This window comes from Onychomys torridus, chromosome 21, assembly GCF_903995425.1.
Source record: "Onychomys torridus chromosome 21, mOncTor1.1, whole genome shotgun sequence".
NCBI classification, from domain to species: domain Eukaryota; kingdom Metazoa; phylum Chordata; class Mammalia; order Rodentia; family Cricetidae; genus Onychomys; species Onychomys torridus.
The window spans coordinates 6,945,890-6,962,223 of record NC_050463.1 but is presented as its reverse complement, the minus strand read 5'-3'; the positions used below and the strand labels follow the sequence as shown (position 1 = coordinate 6,962,223).

At 41.3% G+C, this 16,334-nt stretch overlaps 1 protein-coding gene and 2 non-coding genes across 8 annotated transcripts in view; 1 reads left to right on the top strand and 2 right to left on the bottom strand.

The window, feature by feature from the left end:
* Positions 1 to 16,334, top strand: part of Brd4 (bromodomain containing 4) — an 82,757-nt gene that overhangs the window by 12,092 nt on the left and 54,331 nt on the right. The gene's annotated exons all lie outside the window — the stretch shown is intronic.
* Positions 7,691 to 7,794, bottom strand: LOC118572072. The gene has a single exon (XR_004943447.1). It is a non-coding gene; the product is annotated as a U6 spliceosomal RNA (small nuclear RNA).
* On the bottom strand, positions 13,945 to 14,049 carry LOC118572070. The gene has a single exon (XR_004943445.1). It is a non-coding gene; the product is annotated as a U6 spliceosomal RNA (small nuclear RNA).

The window sequence follows — 16,334 nt, the reverse complement described above, 5'->3', positions numbered from 1 at the left end:
GACAGACACTCACATTCAGGGTGAATTTACTGTTTTACTTCTGTAGCGATAAATTCTATGGAGTTTAAGATGTTTCGTTTTGGAGACTTGCACATACATCCTGCTCTTGTAGAGATTCACAGACTTTTGACCCCAAGTCAATCTGGAGCATTCATTAATGTCTGTCCTTCTAAACATCCATAGAGAGTTTTCTAAAGTCCCCAGTTTACCTCTGCATCAGTGATGCTGCCATACTGCTGGGGTGCCCTTAGACTCTCTCACCTTATTACTTGTGTTCTTTAATGGGAAGGAGAAATTTCGAGTGGTATTATAATAGACAGATGTAGAAAGCACCCCTCCCCCCAAAATTCTACCCTAGCTTCTTCTTTCCATATCTCTCATGTGGCTTAGTGTCTCCTTTCAGTTATGGGACAATTGTTCAGCCATGTACTTGAACTTGCAGACTGAAGAAGACAGTTTATGGGAAAGTACCATTCTTCTGCACATCAGGTATGAGGACACATTATACCAGACTATATTTGGTTGGGACTTTGAACTGTTAATTCTCAGCACTTGAAAGGCAGAGGTAGGCAGATCTTTGTGAGTTCCAGGCCAACCAGCCAGGGCTATATAGAAAACCCCTGTCTAAAAAGGAGGAGAAAGAGGAGGGGGAAAAGACATTTCACTCTACTCTCCCTTCCCACTTCACTGCCTAATGGAAGAAATAGGAAATACAACACCATAAACGTAAATAATTCATACTTTTGTAATTGGGCCAGAATTGAGTCAGGATGGAGAACTCATTACTACTAAGAACAGTGCAGTGTCTATTATAAAGTCCTTCATCCCTCCCTAACCTCTAAGGTTGAAATTTCTCTATATACACTAATGGCTATTTTCCTGCATTCATTTACTATTGTTATTATTCCCAATTCTTACTTTAATTTCACTCTTAGTATAAAAGGCATAGCTTTTATTAACTCAAACAGTTTTCCTTTTCTGTTCTGTTAGAGAAGTAAGAGTTTAAGTTTTGTTTGTTTTTTTTTTGAAGTGGGTGCGTGGATTGGAGAGGTGGCTCACTGGTTAAGAGCATGTGTTGCTCTTCAGAGGACCTGTTTTCCATTCCCACTACTCAGCCACTCACAAATGGTCTGTAACTCCAGCCAAGGATACACACAAGATCTTCTCCGTCTCACAAACAAAACAATACACAGAAAATGAGAAAAGACTGGAGAAATGAATGAGTGAGTTAGTGAATAAGTGATTTGAGCAGGTCCACTATGAGGTCGAAACTGGATCCCAGGAAAAATGGAGAGTGTGGCTAAAGGAAGTTAAAGCAGCACGGAAATGGAGTATGATAGGAGCATGTCACAGAAGCCAGGGTGCAGTAAGACGGGGTTAGCTTTTCTTTTCTACCATGTGGACTCCTGGGACTGAACTCTGTAAGTGCCTTTACATGTTGAGTCACCTTGATGGCGCCTTTACATTATAAAGATAAATTCACTTTAAATTTGTTAACTATTAAGGTGGTCCTATTACCACATCATGACAGTTACACTTCTTCTTACTGTTTCTATACCACATTGTTATCTAAACAGTATCTGTCTTTGTTTTTGGTTTTTGGTTTTGTGACTAGCTTACAGTTGAGATGTTTACCAGGTGTGTCCACATAATAGCTTAATAATATCTCATTGGCTAAAAAATATCCCACCATGTGCTTATGACACTTTTCTTTTTAAATTTTTAGAAATCTATTTTGTTTTATTCGTGTGGGTGTTTTGTCTGCGCATCACCTGCATGTCTGGTGCCTTCAGAGGCCAGAAGAGTGGGATGGATCGTCTGAAACTGGAATGTAAACCACCAAGTATGTGCTGGGAATTGAACCTGAGTCTTCTGGAAGAGCAGCCAATGCTTTTAACCACTGAGCCATCTCACTTAGTCTCCCCCCCCCCCTTTTTTTTGAGATGGAGTCTCACTTTATAGTCCTGCTGGCTAGAGCTCACTAGACCAGGCCAACCTTAAACTCACAGAGATGCACCTGCTTTTTCTTCAGTGCTGGGATCAAAGATGTGTATTGCCATGGGTTATCTCCTCCCTGCCATCTGAGCACAGGCTAGATAGAACTCTAGCTTTGCTATAGAAGCCTACTGGTAGCTAAAGTTCTCATACCCTGCCTGCATATTAACAGTACCTTGTAGTTGGGTGATGCTGTTAGGCAGCTGAGATAAATGTGCCCAAGGGACAAGGAAATAGTTGAGTCAGGTATCTTTCACAACAGCCATAAGAAAAGTCAGCAACTGGCATCAGATGTGATGGCACACTTGTAATCCCAACACATGGGAGGCTGAGGCAAGAGGATCTCAAATTTGAGGCTAGCCTAAGGTTCATAGTGAAAAAAAAGTCAGGGGTCAAGGGCTGGATAATGGCTTAGTAGAAAAGGGTTTGTCTGGCTTGCTTAAAGCCCTGGGTTCCCATCTGAACTCCTAAAATAGAAGGCAACTGGTTAAATGGATTAGACCCATATCTTCCCTTTCCTAAAGTCTTATCCTATCAGTTAATCTAGAGGTCCAGTTCAGCTTTTGTCACTCCAGCATGATTTGTACATGTGCTGTCAATAGTTTTGAGATGTATCTTGATTCATCAGGTCTCATTCTGGAAAACTCACTAAATAAAGGTAACAATTCTCTATGTGTTGTTTCAATGTGGCCAGAGCAATGTAATCCCACTTCCCCCCACCCCCAGGGTTTCTCTGTGCAGCCCTGGCTGTCCTGGAACTCACTCTGTACACCAGGCTGGCCTCAAACTCAAAGAGATTTGCCTGCCTTTGCCTCCCAAATGCTGGGATTAAAGGCATGTGGCACAGTTTAATGTTGTAATGTTTAATCTCAGCTTACTGTTTTAAAGTCAGAGGCTTCTTACTTCTTGAGCATATGTAACAGGAAATAGCATTGAGCAATGACAGTGTTGACAAACTTTGCCTCAGTAGTTTTTGAGTTATTTTATATGGGTACGAATTGTTTCCTCCTCCCCTCTCCAGTGAGTCTTGGGTACTAAATATTAGTCCTCAGAAGGCTACTATTAAGCTTCAGGATTCAGTACTACATTATACAATTTGCTCCCCCAGAGGTGACCTCCCTTCAGATAATCTGATTTCATCCTTATAACAGAGGTCATCTTTTAATCAGTTGGTAGGTATTTTGGTTGTTTCAACGTTCTGTCTCTTAAGAGTAATGGCTGTGAATTTTCATACATGAGGTGTTTTGGTTTTGTAGAAATGTGCTTCCTTTTCTCTTGGATGTATACACGTAAGGGTAGAACTATGGGTTTTGTAGTACCCTTGTTTAAGTAGTTTTCAAGGAACTGCCAGATGGTTGTCCAAAGTGTTTGTCCCATGTTACATTCTCTCCAAGATTCTGTTTGGTTTTTAGTTTTTCTGCATCCTTGGCTGTTTTTATTTTTGGGGCCCAGGTCTCATTATATAGCCAACATTGGCTTTGAACTCATTATGTAACTCAGACTCTTTTTAAACTAACTATCCTATCTGGGTGCTAGGATTAGAGATTTGTGTCACCACACAGTAGTTGTGTTTTCTCATTGTTGGTGATGGATACTGTTTCTTAGGTGAGGTCTTGTGACAGGCCAGTTGCTGTAGGATGGTCCTGTGTGCAGGCCTGAATACATGATGTGGTCAAGGTAGATGCTAAACCTTTTATCTTATTTTCTGTGTGCTTTTGCTCATTTTCCTCTATCTTACATGTTGTGCATATGTGTGTACGTATTCAGTTTTGGTAAACATTTGTGTAATTGGAATTGTTTTTATTACGGTACTGAATGGGCACATTAAGAGCAGTGTTGTGAGCATTTTACATGTAAGGTATGTGTAAGTTTCTCAGCAAATGCTAAGGAATGAAATATCTGGCTCAGCAGGGATACTGTTGTAAAATGAGCAAGTATTTTCTTTTATTCTTATTTCATATGTATTGGTGTTTTGCCTGCATGCATGTCTGTACGAGGGCATCAGAATTGCCTGGAAACAGTTGTGAGCTGCCATGTAGATGCTGGGAATTAAACACTTTGGAAGAGCAGCGCTCTTAACTGCTGAGCCATCTCCAGCCTCCCAACCAAGTATTTCCAAAAAACAATTGTTAGCAGTTTACCTTGTCAAGTTTTTTTAATTTTTATTTTTTTAAGATTTACTTATTTGTTATGTATACAGAAGTGGGTGCCAGATCTCATTATAGATGGTTGTGAGCCACCATGTGGGTGCTGAGAATTGAACTCAGGACCTCTAGCAGAGTAGTTGGTGCTCATAACCTCTGAGCCATCTCTCCAGCCCTATCTTGCCAAGTTTTAAAACGTTCATTCACATTTTCACTATTAATAGGTTAATGGACTTAATTTTTGCCAATTTTGGTGGTTGTAAAATGTCATTGTGATTTTAATTATAAAGATCTTGGTAGGAAATGAGCACTACATCTTTGTTGGTGGAATTTGGTGTCCCTTCTGTACGTTTTATAGTAACCCCCCCCCCCCCCCCAAGGGTTTCTCTGTGTAGCTTAGCGCCTTTCCTGGATCTTGCTCTGTAGACCAGGCCAGCCTCAAACTCACAAAGATCTGCCTGCCTCTGCTTCCCAAGTGCTGGGATTACAGGCATGCGCCACCATTGCCTGGCCAAGAGTATCTTTTGATAAAGGTCAGAGGATCTTAATTTTAATGTATGTGAATTTATTAACTTATCCTTTGCTTGGCAAGAACATTGCCCTGACACCAGCTACACTCCATGTTGATAAAGTTATAAAGGGCCAGCTAGCTATAAAGGTGCTTTTACCATCAAACCTGATGACTTGGGTTTGATTCTTGGGACCCATATAGTAGGAGAGAAATGATTCCCAAAAGTTGTCCTGACCTCCACAGGTGTGGAGCATATGCATTTATTTCCCACCCACATAAATTTGATAAGAATACTTTTTTAAAAAGTTGTAGTGTGTTTTTGTTTTTGTTTTTTTGTTTATTTTGTTTTTGTTTTCTGAGACAGGGTTTTTTTGTGTAGCTTTGAGCCTTTCCTGGAACTCACTTGGTAGCCTAGGCTGGCCTCGAACTCACAGAGATCCACCTGGCTCTGCCTCCCAAGTGCTGGGATTAAAGGTGTGCGCCACCACCGCCTGGCTAAAAAGTATGTGCCAGTTTGAGGTATAGGTAAAGGGGTCATGCAGATTTTTTTATTCTAGCTAATGAGTGTATCTGGTTCTAAACCCAAAGTCCTATACTCTTTGTATTCATGATTCTCATGAGGTTGGAATACAATTGTGAACCCTATGCTTTGGTGTAGTCAGTAATTACTTCTTGGTCTGGGTACAGGCTAACTTTTTTATTTTTGTTTGTTTGTTTGTGGGAGGGTGTTTCTAGACAGGGTTTCTCTGTGTAGCCCTGACTGTCTTGGAACTCACTCTGTAGGCCAGGCTGGCCTCAAACTCAGATCTGCCTGCCTCTGCCTCTCCTCCCCCCATTAGATCGTACCACTACCACTTGGTAAGGTTCATTCTTTAGGCATGTGGATATTCAGGGAAAGTTGGCACCTAACTAGGAAAATTGCTACTGATGTGTTGCTTACCAATTCCACTTGAGGCAGCTAGGCTCAGCAAATCAGTGGGGGTACTATTGGCTTGCAGGTACAAGTGCTTAGTCAGTCTTAGTTTATATCATAGCTATGCATTCTAGAAGTGAAGGAAGGGCCAAGATTGTCTTCTGGGAAGCTAGAGAGATAAGTCATACAAGTCTTGTTTTGCATGAACCTGAGCGGCGGCTCCTCACACCTTTAATCCCAGCACTCAAAAGGCAGAGACAGGTGAGGTGGATCTCTGTGAATTCAAGGCCACCCTGGGCTACAGAGCGAGATCTAGGACAGGCACCTAAACTGCACACAGAGAAACCCTGTCTCAAAAAGTCCCCCCCCAAAAAAAAAATTTCAGATGATGTGACAATTACTTGTAACTTCAGTATTGGGAGGTGGTGGGAGGTGGATCCTTTTCAACTTGCTTGCTGGCCAGGTAGCCTAGCCCACTTTGAAAGCTTTAGGTCAGTGAGAGATCTTGTCATCCCTCCCCCCCAAAAAAAGATGGGTTGCTTCTAAAGAAAGACAGTGATTATCTTTTGGCTACCATTCTCTCTCTCTCTCTCTCTCTCTCTCTCTCTCTCTCTCTCACACACACACACACACACACACACACACACACACACACACACACAAAGGATTCTGTTTCCGGTATCCCTGCTTGGTCACACTGTGCCCAAGGCCCTTGTTCCCACTTACAATTGTGGTAGGAATAATTGTGGTAGGAAGCCCAAAGGCATTGAGCTGAGCTAAGCCTTCTGGGGCAGAAATGCTTGTTTAGAGACTGGTGGGACCATGTGTGCCCAAACACATGTTCCAGTGAGCAAACAAACAGATGGCAGGGGATCTGGTGGCTTTTGGCATTTGTGCCACAACATATCTTTTCTGAATGATTTGTGATGGGATAGAATGGATTGTAATTGCATGGTAGGTTTAAAGTTGTAGGCAGTGAGAGCAGCTTTGAGTGTTCTTCTGGTGGAAGGTAGTGACTATGAAGGATCAGTGGACATTTATTTCTTTTAAATTTTATTCTAAGGAATCAGATGCCAGAATGACAGTATTCAAAGGTCATTGAATCTGTGCATGGCTTACTAATGGGGTCTCGATTGTGCTGGGAGTTTTTGATAGATTTTGTTTATGGAGCAGAGTTCTGTTATGTTGCCAAGGTTGGCCTTAAATTGATCTGCTTCAGCCTTCTGAGTAGAGAGATACATGCCACTGTGCCTGGCCTTGCTGTATGTTGGTCAGGGTCTTTGTCCTGTGTCTTTCACAATGAAGGCTGTTGTAACAGGAAGTGTTAATAATTAGCCATCAGATACTTATTGATCCCTTTCTTCACTTTAATGGTCATACTTTGGAAACATTCAGGCAGATATAGTTTGGGAGTAGGTAAGTGAGACTGGCCTATAATGATGGGAAAACAACTATCTGTTCACACTACAATTAAAAGTTACAACTAAGGTGTGGGTATAGTTTTGATTCTAAGCACTATTATGGCTTGCCTTGGAAATACAAAAATAGATATTAAATACTAGATGGCCTTTTCACTATCTTTCTCATTCTATTGTAATGATAGTTGTGTGTTTTAATCGCAGGGTCCCACAGAAAGATCTGTCCTTTTTGTGCTGCTTTTTTCCTCTGAACATAAAGATGTTCTGTAGGGTCACTTCCGAATTTTGACTCTTCAGCAATTTTCTGTCTAGGATTTTTTTTTTTAATCATCTCCCTACCCCTGAAGACACAAGTATCTTTGCTAGAGATTTAATCAACACTTTAAAATTGGGCTAAGATCTTTCAGAAAGTATTAATATGGAAAAATAATTCTGTAGCAGCTTTGCTCTTAATCAGCAAAGTTGAGTTACCCAAAAGGTATTAGGCACTTTGAATTGCTATGTATTGGTTTTCTCTTCATCTGAACTAGGAATGCTTCTTTTTCTACAATGAGTATGAATGCAGGGATCATACAACCTATAGTTTTTCTTTTTTCTTACATTTTTGGTCCTAAGTAGCAGAGATTTGACCTCCAGCTTCCCCGTGCTGGGATCACCGGTCTGCCCTACCTGATCCTGCCAGCCTACCCTCTCTCTCCTTTCTCCATTTAAAAATATGGAACACTTCATAAATTTGCATGTCATCCTTGCACAAGGGTCATGATGATCTTCTCTGTATCCTTCCAGTTTGTTGAAGCAAACACTTTATTCTTTCAAGATTGTGGTATTGGAGCTGGATAGATGATACCAGAGGACCCACATGGCTAGCTACAACTGTCCAGTTCCAAGGGATCTGATCCCCTCTTCTGGCCTCTGAGGGTACAAGGCATGCATAGTATAGAAGCATGTAGACAAAACATGCACATACATTGTCTTTATTACTACTTTGTATTATGATCAGTCCAGGTGAGTCTATTAAATGGGTAACAATTTACTACGATATAAATTGAAGAAATACACTCACAAATATAGAATGGAGTCAGCAGCATCCTCTGATTTGACTGGGAGTGAATCCACCTCTAGGCAGGAGCAGGGAGAAGGGCATGTAACCCTTCTCCATCCCCATATAAGAGGTCATGGACAGCAGCAGGAAGCACTACTTCCTTTGGGCTGTATAGCCCAAGGTCATGGGTGGAGTAAATATCACTACAGATTTGCCTTTTCTTTTTTCTTTTTCTTTTTTTTTAAGTGTGTGTGTGTGTGTGTGTGTGTGTGTGTGTGTGTGTGTGTGTGGTTTGTCTTATTCTGTGACTTTGGCTGTCCCAGAGTTCTATTGACTTTGGCTGTCCCACAGTTCTATTGGTAGACCAGGATGTCCCAGAGTTCTATTGGTAGACCAGGATGACCTTAAATCCATAGGCATCCTTCCTCTGTTGCTTTGCTTTTGTAAATGTTAAGCACAAATACTAAAGTCACTGGCACCATTACTTTATTTAGAGACTTCTATCAGAAACATATTTTGTAATTAAGATTTTCAGCAAGTTGCTTTTGTTTAGAGAAGTTTCTAACCTGAGAAGAGTAAATAAGTCTAATTTGGAGGTCTGGTTTTTGTTTTTCAAGACTGTAGTTTTGGTGCCTGTCCTGGATCTTGCTCTGTAGACCATACTGGCTTTGAACTCACAGAGATCTGCCTGGCTCTGCCTCCTCTGAGTGCTGGTATTGAAGATGTGCGTCACCACCACGCAGCTGACAGGTTTTTTTGTTTGTTTGTTTGTTTTGGTTTTTCGAGACAAGGTTTCTCTGTAGCTTTTGGAGCCTGTCCTGGACTAGCTCACAGAGATCCACCTGCCTCTGCCTCCCGAGTGCTGGGATTACAGGTGTGCACCACCACCGCCCTGCCAGGGTTGTTTTTAATTGATGATGTTCTCTCAGTCTCTGTGATTAAACACATGTTGATCACTGCACACAGATACTCTTTGTAAGTTGTGATCTTGAAAATTGTTTTTGAATTTTTAAAAATATTCATGTATTTGTGTATGTGTGTGTGTGAGCGTGTGTGTGTGTGTGTGTGTGTGTGTGTGTGTGCGTGTGTGTGTGAGCGTGTGTGTGTGTGCCCTCACAGCTCTGAAGGAAGGAGGCATTGGATCTTCTGGAATTGTCATCACAGCCTGTTAATGGAGCCCAGCTCCTGTAAGAGCAAGTGCTCTTAACATTGAACCATCTCTCCAGCCTTTATGTTTGCATCCTCTTGTCTACAGGCGATAACTACTCTCCCATAGTTGGGTGTGTGTTTGTTTCGATTTTGAGACAGGATATCTGGTATCCTAGGCTGGCCTCAAATTTATATGTTCCACCTGCCTGTGTGTGGGGAATGGGATTTTGTTTGCTAGGCAAGTTTTCTATCCACTGAGCTACATCCCTTGCCTCCTCCCCCCATTTTAAAAATTAATTATTTTTATTTTCTGTGTATTGAGGGTTTTGTCTTCGTATCTGTGTATGCACTGTATGCCTGGCTGGTGTCTGTGGAGACCAGAAGAAGGTATGTGGATCCTCTAGAACTGGCGTTAACAATGTGAGCTGGAACATGGATGCTGGGAATTGAACTCAGATCTTCGGGAAGAACAGCCAGTGCTCTTAACTACTGAACCATTTCTCCAGCCTGAACTCTTTTCTTTTTGAGACAGTGTTTCTGTTATGTAGCCTTTGCTGTTCTGGGACTTAATATATATAAACCATGCTGGCCTTGAACTTAAGCTGTCATAATCTACCTCCTGAGTACTGGACTAAAGGTGTGTGCTGCCACTCTCAGAATTCCCACTTTTGTTTTTTGTTGGTTTCTTTTTTTTTTTTTTTTTTGGAGACAGGGTTTCTCTGTAGTTTTTGGTGCCTGTCCTGGATCTTGCTCTGGCCTCAAACTCACAGAGATCCGCTTGGCTCTGCCTCCCAAGTGCTGGGATTAAAGGCGTGCACCACCACCACCCAGCCATAGAGCAGTTTTCAAAGAAATAGTCAGTGGGTTTTTAAATTTTATTTTGAGAACTTCTATAGTGATATTTTATTTGTATTGAAATGTGATTTTATTTACATGTAAATAAAGTTGCCTTGAGGTCAGAGCACGCAGAAGCTGGGTGGTGGTGCACGCCTTTAATTCCAGCACTTGGGAGGCAGAGCTAGGTAGATCTCTGTGTGTTCAAGGACATAGCCAGCATGGCAGACACACGCCTTTAAGACCTGGAGGTCTGTACAGACAGACAGTGACAAGGAGGTCATGTGGCTAGGTTTACAACCAATGAGAAAACAGAACAGAAAGTCTATAAAAAAGACAGGTCACACAGCAGTAGCTCTCTGGCGGAGAGACAGTAGAAGCAGTGAAGGGTAAGGCTTTCAGCTATTGCTCTGACCTCTTGGTTTTTAACTCTGCAACTGGCTCTGTGTTTCTTATTTAACAAGACAGTTACATCTACAAACTTCCATATATGAGAACAGCATCACTCCCATCCCCCAAGTTCATCAGCCCTGGCTGATTCCCACATTCTTTTAAATTTTATTTTTTTATAGTTGAGCGGTGGTGGTGTGTGTTTGTTTGTTTGTTTTAAAGACTTGTTTATTTATTATGTATACAGAAGAAGGTGCCAGATTTCATTACAGATGGTTGTGAGCCACCATGTAGTTGCTGGGAATTGAACTCAAGACCTCTGGAAGAGCAGTCAGTGCTCTTAACCTCTGAACCATTTCTCCAGCCCCGCACATGCCTTTTAATACCAGCACTCTGGAGGCAGAGGCAGGCATATCTCTGTGAATTCAAGGCTATCCTTTTCTGCAGAGGGAGTTCCAGGACAGCCAGAGTTGTTACACAAAGAAACCTTGTCTCAGCCCCCCCCCCCCCAATATTTATGTAAAGGGGTGTTTTGCTTGCATGTATGTCTACACCATGAGTATGCAGTACCCTAGGAAGTCATAAGAGTGTTCAGATCTCTTGGGACTGTAGTTATAGACAGTTGTGAAGCACCTTGTGGGTGCTGAGAATCAAATACAGGATCTTTGGAAGAGCTGCCAGTTCTCCTGACCACTGAACCATCCATCCAGCTCCAAAACATGGGTTTTAAAAACAATGTCCTGGCCTGGCAGTGGTGGCACACGCCTGTAATCCCAGCCTTTGAGAGGCAGAGGCAGGCGGATCTCTGAGTTTGAGGCCAGCCTGGTCTCTAAAGCGAGTTCCAGGAAAGGCGCAGTGCTACACAGAGAAACCCTGTCTTGAAAAAACAAAAACAAACAAATAAATAATAAAAGCAATCTCCCAACTCATTCATCAGATCTAGAATATTTTGTTTATTCAGTCTATGGTGATTGAGAGTTTTGCTGGGTATAATAGTATGGCTTGGCATCTGTGATCTCTTAGTGTCCAGGGCCTTCTAGCTTTCATAGTCTCAATTGAGAAGTCTGGTGTTATTCTGACGGGTCCGCCTTTATATGTTACTTGGTCTTTTTCCTTTGCGGCTCTTAATATTTTTTCTTTGTTCTGTATTTTGTTTAGTGTTTTAATTATTATGAGTCGAGGGGACTTTTTTTTTGGATCCAGCCTATTTGGTGTTCTGTAAGCTTCTTGTATCTTCATAGGTATTTCTTTCTTTAGGTTAGGAAAGTTTTCTTCTATGATTTTGTTGAATATATTTTCTGTGCCTTTGAGTTGGTATTCTTTTTTTTTTTTTTAAGGTTTTATTTATTAGGTATACAGTACTCTGTCTGCATGTATGCCTGCACACCAGAAGAGGGCGCCAGATCTTATTACAGATGGTTGTGAGCCACCATGTGGTTGTTGGGAATTGAACTCTGGACCTGTGGAAGAACAGCCCTCATCTTCTTAAAGTCTTTTGGTTTTTTGAGACAGGGTTTCTCTGTAGCTTTGAAGCCTGTCCTGGAACTGGCTTTGTAGACCAGGCTGGCCTCAAACTCAACAGAGATCTCTGTGTATACCTAGAAGACTTAACTAACATGGCTATAAGTATGATTATCATAGATGACTAATTATTAATCTATTTTAAATTATCCATTATAATTTTAAATGAGCTGTACAAACATAATACCTTAAACATGAGTAGAAATATGCACACAGTATAACAAAGTTAACTTTAAGTTTGTATCAATAGACTAAAGTCTATACCAATGTAAAACATTTTAAACAAGTTGTTGTTCTTTAGAAGTAAGTTCCCTAATCTACTCTTGCATCCTATTATCTATATCATATCCCCTTTTCTTCTTTAGAAAGAGATCGCATTATAATCAACCTGATTTAAATAAAAATATTGTTTTTTTTCTGTCCCACACCAGAGGGCTCTTTTGATTTTGGACATAAGAAACTCTTAACTTTTTTTTTTTTTTAAACAATATGTCTGGGTTTAGAGAAAGAAGGAGTGAGCCAATTCCATCTCTAAAGCCAGCTTGATAATTTTGGGAAATTGGGCGTAGTTTTTCTTACTATTTCCTGCTGGAGGGGGACACAAAGAAAATTTTAGGATTATGAAGTAGTCCATTAGGGTGAACCTCTGAGCCAGTTGCCTTGAAACCATTCTGGATATTGGATCATCTGGGCCATCGTGTCATTGGAGACCTTTCAGATGGTCTTGGCTGATCAAACCTGATGTATCTTGATCTGGAACAAATCCATAGCCTCTGGCTTTCTGTGGAAACAAAAGCAGAGACTCTTTTCCAAAGCAACATATCTTTATATCCAAATTTTGAAGTCAAGGTACCTTTAAAATTTACATATTTGTCTAACACAATAGCTTTTATAATCAAATCTTTTTCTGTAGTTAAAAATCCCAAAGACAAGACAAACCAGATTCTCTGTGTAATATCCATCTTTGTAAGACTGAAACACCGCTGTGGCTGCTGGCTCTGTCTGTCCACCTCAGCTTCCCAACATGGCAGTGTTACAGTTTACTGCCAGCTCTGGGTCTGGAGCCATGAGTACCATCGACTATTAGAAGCAGTTCTATCAAAGCAGTGCATAGCCCAGAAACTTTTTTTTTTTTTTTTAACTAGCAAAGGCTAAATCTACCATGCAGCAGAGTAAAGTGCCGCATGTAGATTCTTCATTTCCGCCACACTGCAGGTCAGACACACAACGCCAGGAACCTGCCATAGTAGCTCAAACCTGCAGGCTGCCAATTACTTGAGAGAGACAACTAGGAAGCTGTTTTTAGCTCCGTTTAGATTTTTTTTTTCAGGTTTTAGGTGGAAACTCTTGCCCCACATTGGGCGCCATTTGTAGTTGGATAGCTTCTCTCCAGGTTCCACCAAGCCCCCGCAGTCCCACAACCCACGTATAAAATAATCATACAGACACTTATATTATTTAAACTGCTTGGCCATTAGCTCAGGCCTACCATTGTCTAGCTCTTACTCTTATATTTAGCCCATTTCTGTTAGTCTATACTTTGCCACATGGCTTGTGGCTTACCAGTGTCTTTACATGTTGCTTCTCATGGCAGCAGCTGGCGGTGTCTCCCTGCCCCAGCCTTCTGCTTCCCAGAATTTTCTTCTCTCTTGTCCCTCCTATACTTCCTGCCTGGCCACTGGCCAAACAGCATTTTATTTATACAGAGCGATATCCACAGCAACCTTGAGTGAGCGTTAGTCTAAATTAGAGAATTCTTTTTTTGTGTGCTTTATAGAAGCCCTTTATTTGAAGAAATATTACAATGTATTTAAAAAAAAAATATGGAGGCCGGGCGGTGGTGGCTCACACCTTTAATCCCAGCACTCGGGAGGCAGAGCCAGGCAGATCTCTGTGAATTTGAGGCCAACTGGGCTGTCAAGTGAATTCCAGGGAAGAAGGCACAAAGCTACACAGAGAAACCCTGCCTCAAAAAAACAAAAACAAAACAAAACCAAAAAAAAAAAAAAAGAAAGAAAACACCTAAAAAAAATATGGAACGCTTCACTAATTTGTGCCATCCTTACGCAGGGTTCATGCTCATCTTCTCTGTATCTTTCCAATTTTAGTATATGTGCTGACGAAGTGAGCACCTTTCTTATTTTTAAAAGGCTTAATTATTTATTACACATACAGTGTTCTGTCTATATGCCAAAAGAAAGCACCTTTCTTATTTTTAAAAGGCTTAATTATTTATTACACATACAGTGTTCTGTCTATATGCCAAAAGAGGACACCAGATCTGATTATAGATGGTTGTGAGCCACCATGTGGATGCTGGGAATTGAACTCAGGACCTCTGGAAGAACAGTTAGTGCTCTTAGCCTCTGAGCCATCTCTCTAGCCCCAAGAATTCTTTTTAAAATGTAAAGAGGGGCCTGTATCCATTTATTGTATAGTGATCGTCTTACTAATAGAATGATAGATAGGGCCTTCTATCTTAAGACAAATGATAGACCACAAATAAATAGCACTTGACCAGAAGGGCCTCTCTCCTGCCTACAATGGGAGAGCCTTGCCTAATTTCTGTGAAGTGTGGATGTCAGACACTCAGGGTACAGTCACCACATCAAGTGTGTTTGTGTGCCTCAGATGTGCATTTCTGCATTACTGTGGTGTTACTGTAACTGAGGAAGGACTTTGTGTCAGAAGTAGGCTGTTAACTGTAGTACTTAAAGGGTATAGACAAAGAGACATCAGGATGTACCAGCAATTACCCAAGTACTGGGATTCCAGGAAATTTTTTAAAAATAAAGACCTATTTTTCTTTTATCAGTATTTGCCTCCATGTATATACGACTCTGTACCCCATGTATATATGTGTATGTCTGGTGTCTGAAGAGGTAAGAGGGTGCTGGATCCCCTTGAAAAGGAGTTAGAGATTTGAGCTGATATGTGGATGCTGGGAACCCAGGTTTTCTGAAAGCCAGTGCTCTTAACCTCTGAGCCATCTTGAGCTCATCCCAGGAAATTAATCTGTGCTAATTCTTAATGTTGTATTTTCTTGTTTGTGTGTGTTTGCTTTTTGGACAGAGTCTTATGTAGCTAGTATAGCCTCAAACTCCTTAACTTCCTGCCTCCATATCCCTAGTGCTGAGGTTACAGCTAACATATATCCCCACCTCAAGCCGGGGCCCGCCCCCCCTGCCCCCCCTTCAGGTAACTGTTGGGTTATTTTACAATGGATAAATGATTGTCATTCTTCCCATGGAATGGATAAATGATTGTCATTCTTCCCATGGATCTGCTTTCCTTGCAATAGTATGTATATTATGACAATGGTTTAGTTAACAAGTTGTTAGCGAAACTTTTAAGTTTGTAGTTACATATCTTCTTTCCTGCACCCATCTGAAAAAAGGTGAAATTCAGTTTTGTGCTTGTCAGCAAGAGTTCTTCCCTCACTCAGCCATCTCTCCACATTCCCTTCTTGACATTTGAGGGTGTGATAAAGAGACTAAACCAGACACTACCATGGTATTCTCTTGTCAAAGTGGAGGACTAATTAATTAACTTTCATAGTTAGAGAGTTACTAATTTATGTATTAGCAAGGGGGAAAGACTTAAAAAAACTTCTGATACAGTTTTACATAACTACCATGGCTAGTTTTTTTTTTTTTTTTTTGAGCTGAAGATGGGCCTTGGCGCTTGCTAGGCAAGCGCTCTACCACTGAGCTAAATCCCCAACCCCTATTTTGTGTAATTCTTGTTTTGCTTTTTCCCAAGACAGGGTTTCTCTGTGTACCCCTAGCTGTCTTGGAACTGGCTCTGTAGACCAGACCACCTGCCTCTCCCTCCTGAGTGCTGAGATTAAAGGTGTGTTCCACCACCTACCTGGCTTGTTTAATTCATATATAAGATTAGTGGGCTTGGGGAGGTGGCTAAATGGTTAAGAGTACTTGCTGTTCTTGCAGAGTACATGGATTCAGTTCTGAGTACTCAAATGACCTCACAACTGTCAGTAGCTTCAATCCAGGGGAGTCTGATGCCCTCTTCTGACCCCATAGGCAAGCAAAAAACGCATACATATAAAATAAATTTTAAAAAAGAAAAATATAAGACTGGTGATAGAAAATTCTCTTCTTGTGCCAAAATAACTTCTCAGGAACACAAAAGGCCATGGTTTGTACCACGGTCTGTACAAAGGTCTTGCTAATTTAGAAGCATTTCATCTGTGATGGCATCCGCTGTCAAGAGTGCACAGGTGCAACAATGGTTATTCACTTAGTCAGCCAGAGAAACAGGTGGATCTTAGAATGGAGCAGTCATTAGCTTCTCAGAGTTAGACAACACGTTGGGGGCTTCCGACCTGCCAGGCCCTCACTTAGTATTGTCACTTCCATGTCAGCTAGGAGATGGAGTTAGAGAAGACCACAGTAGT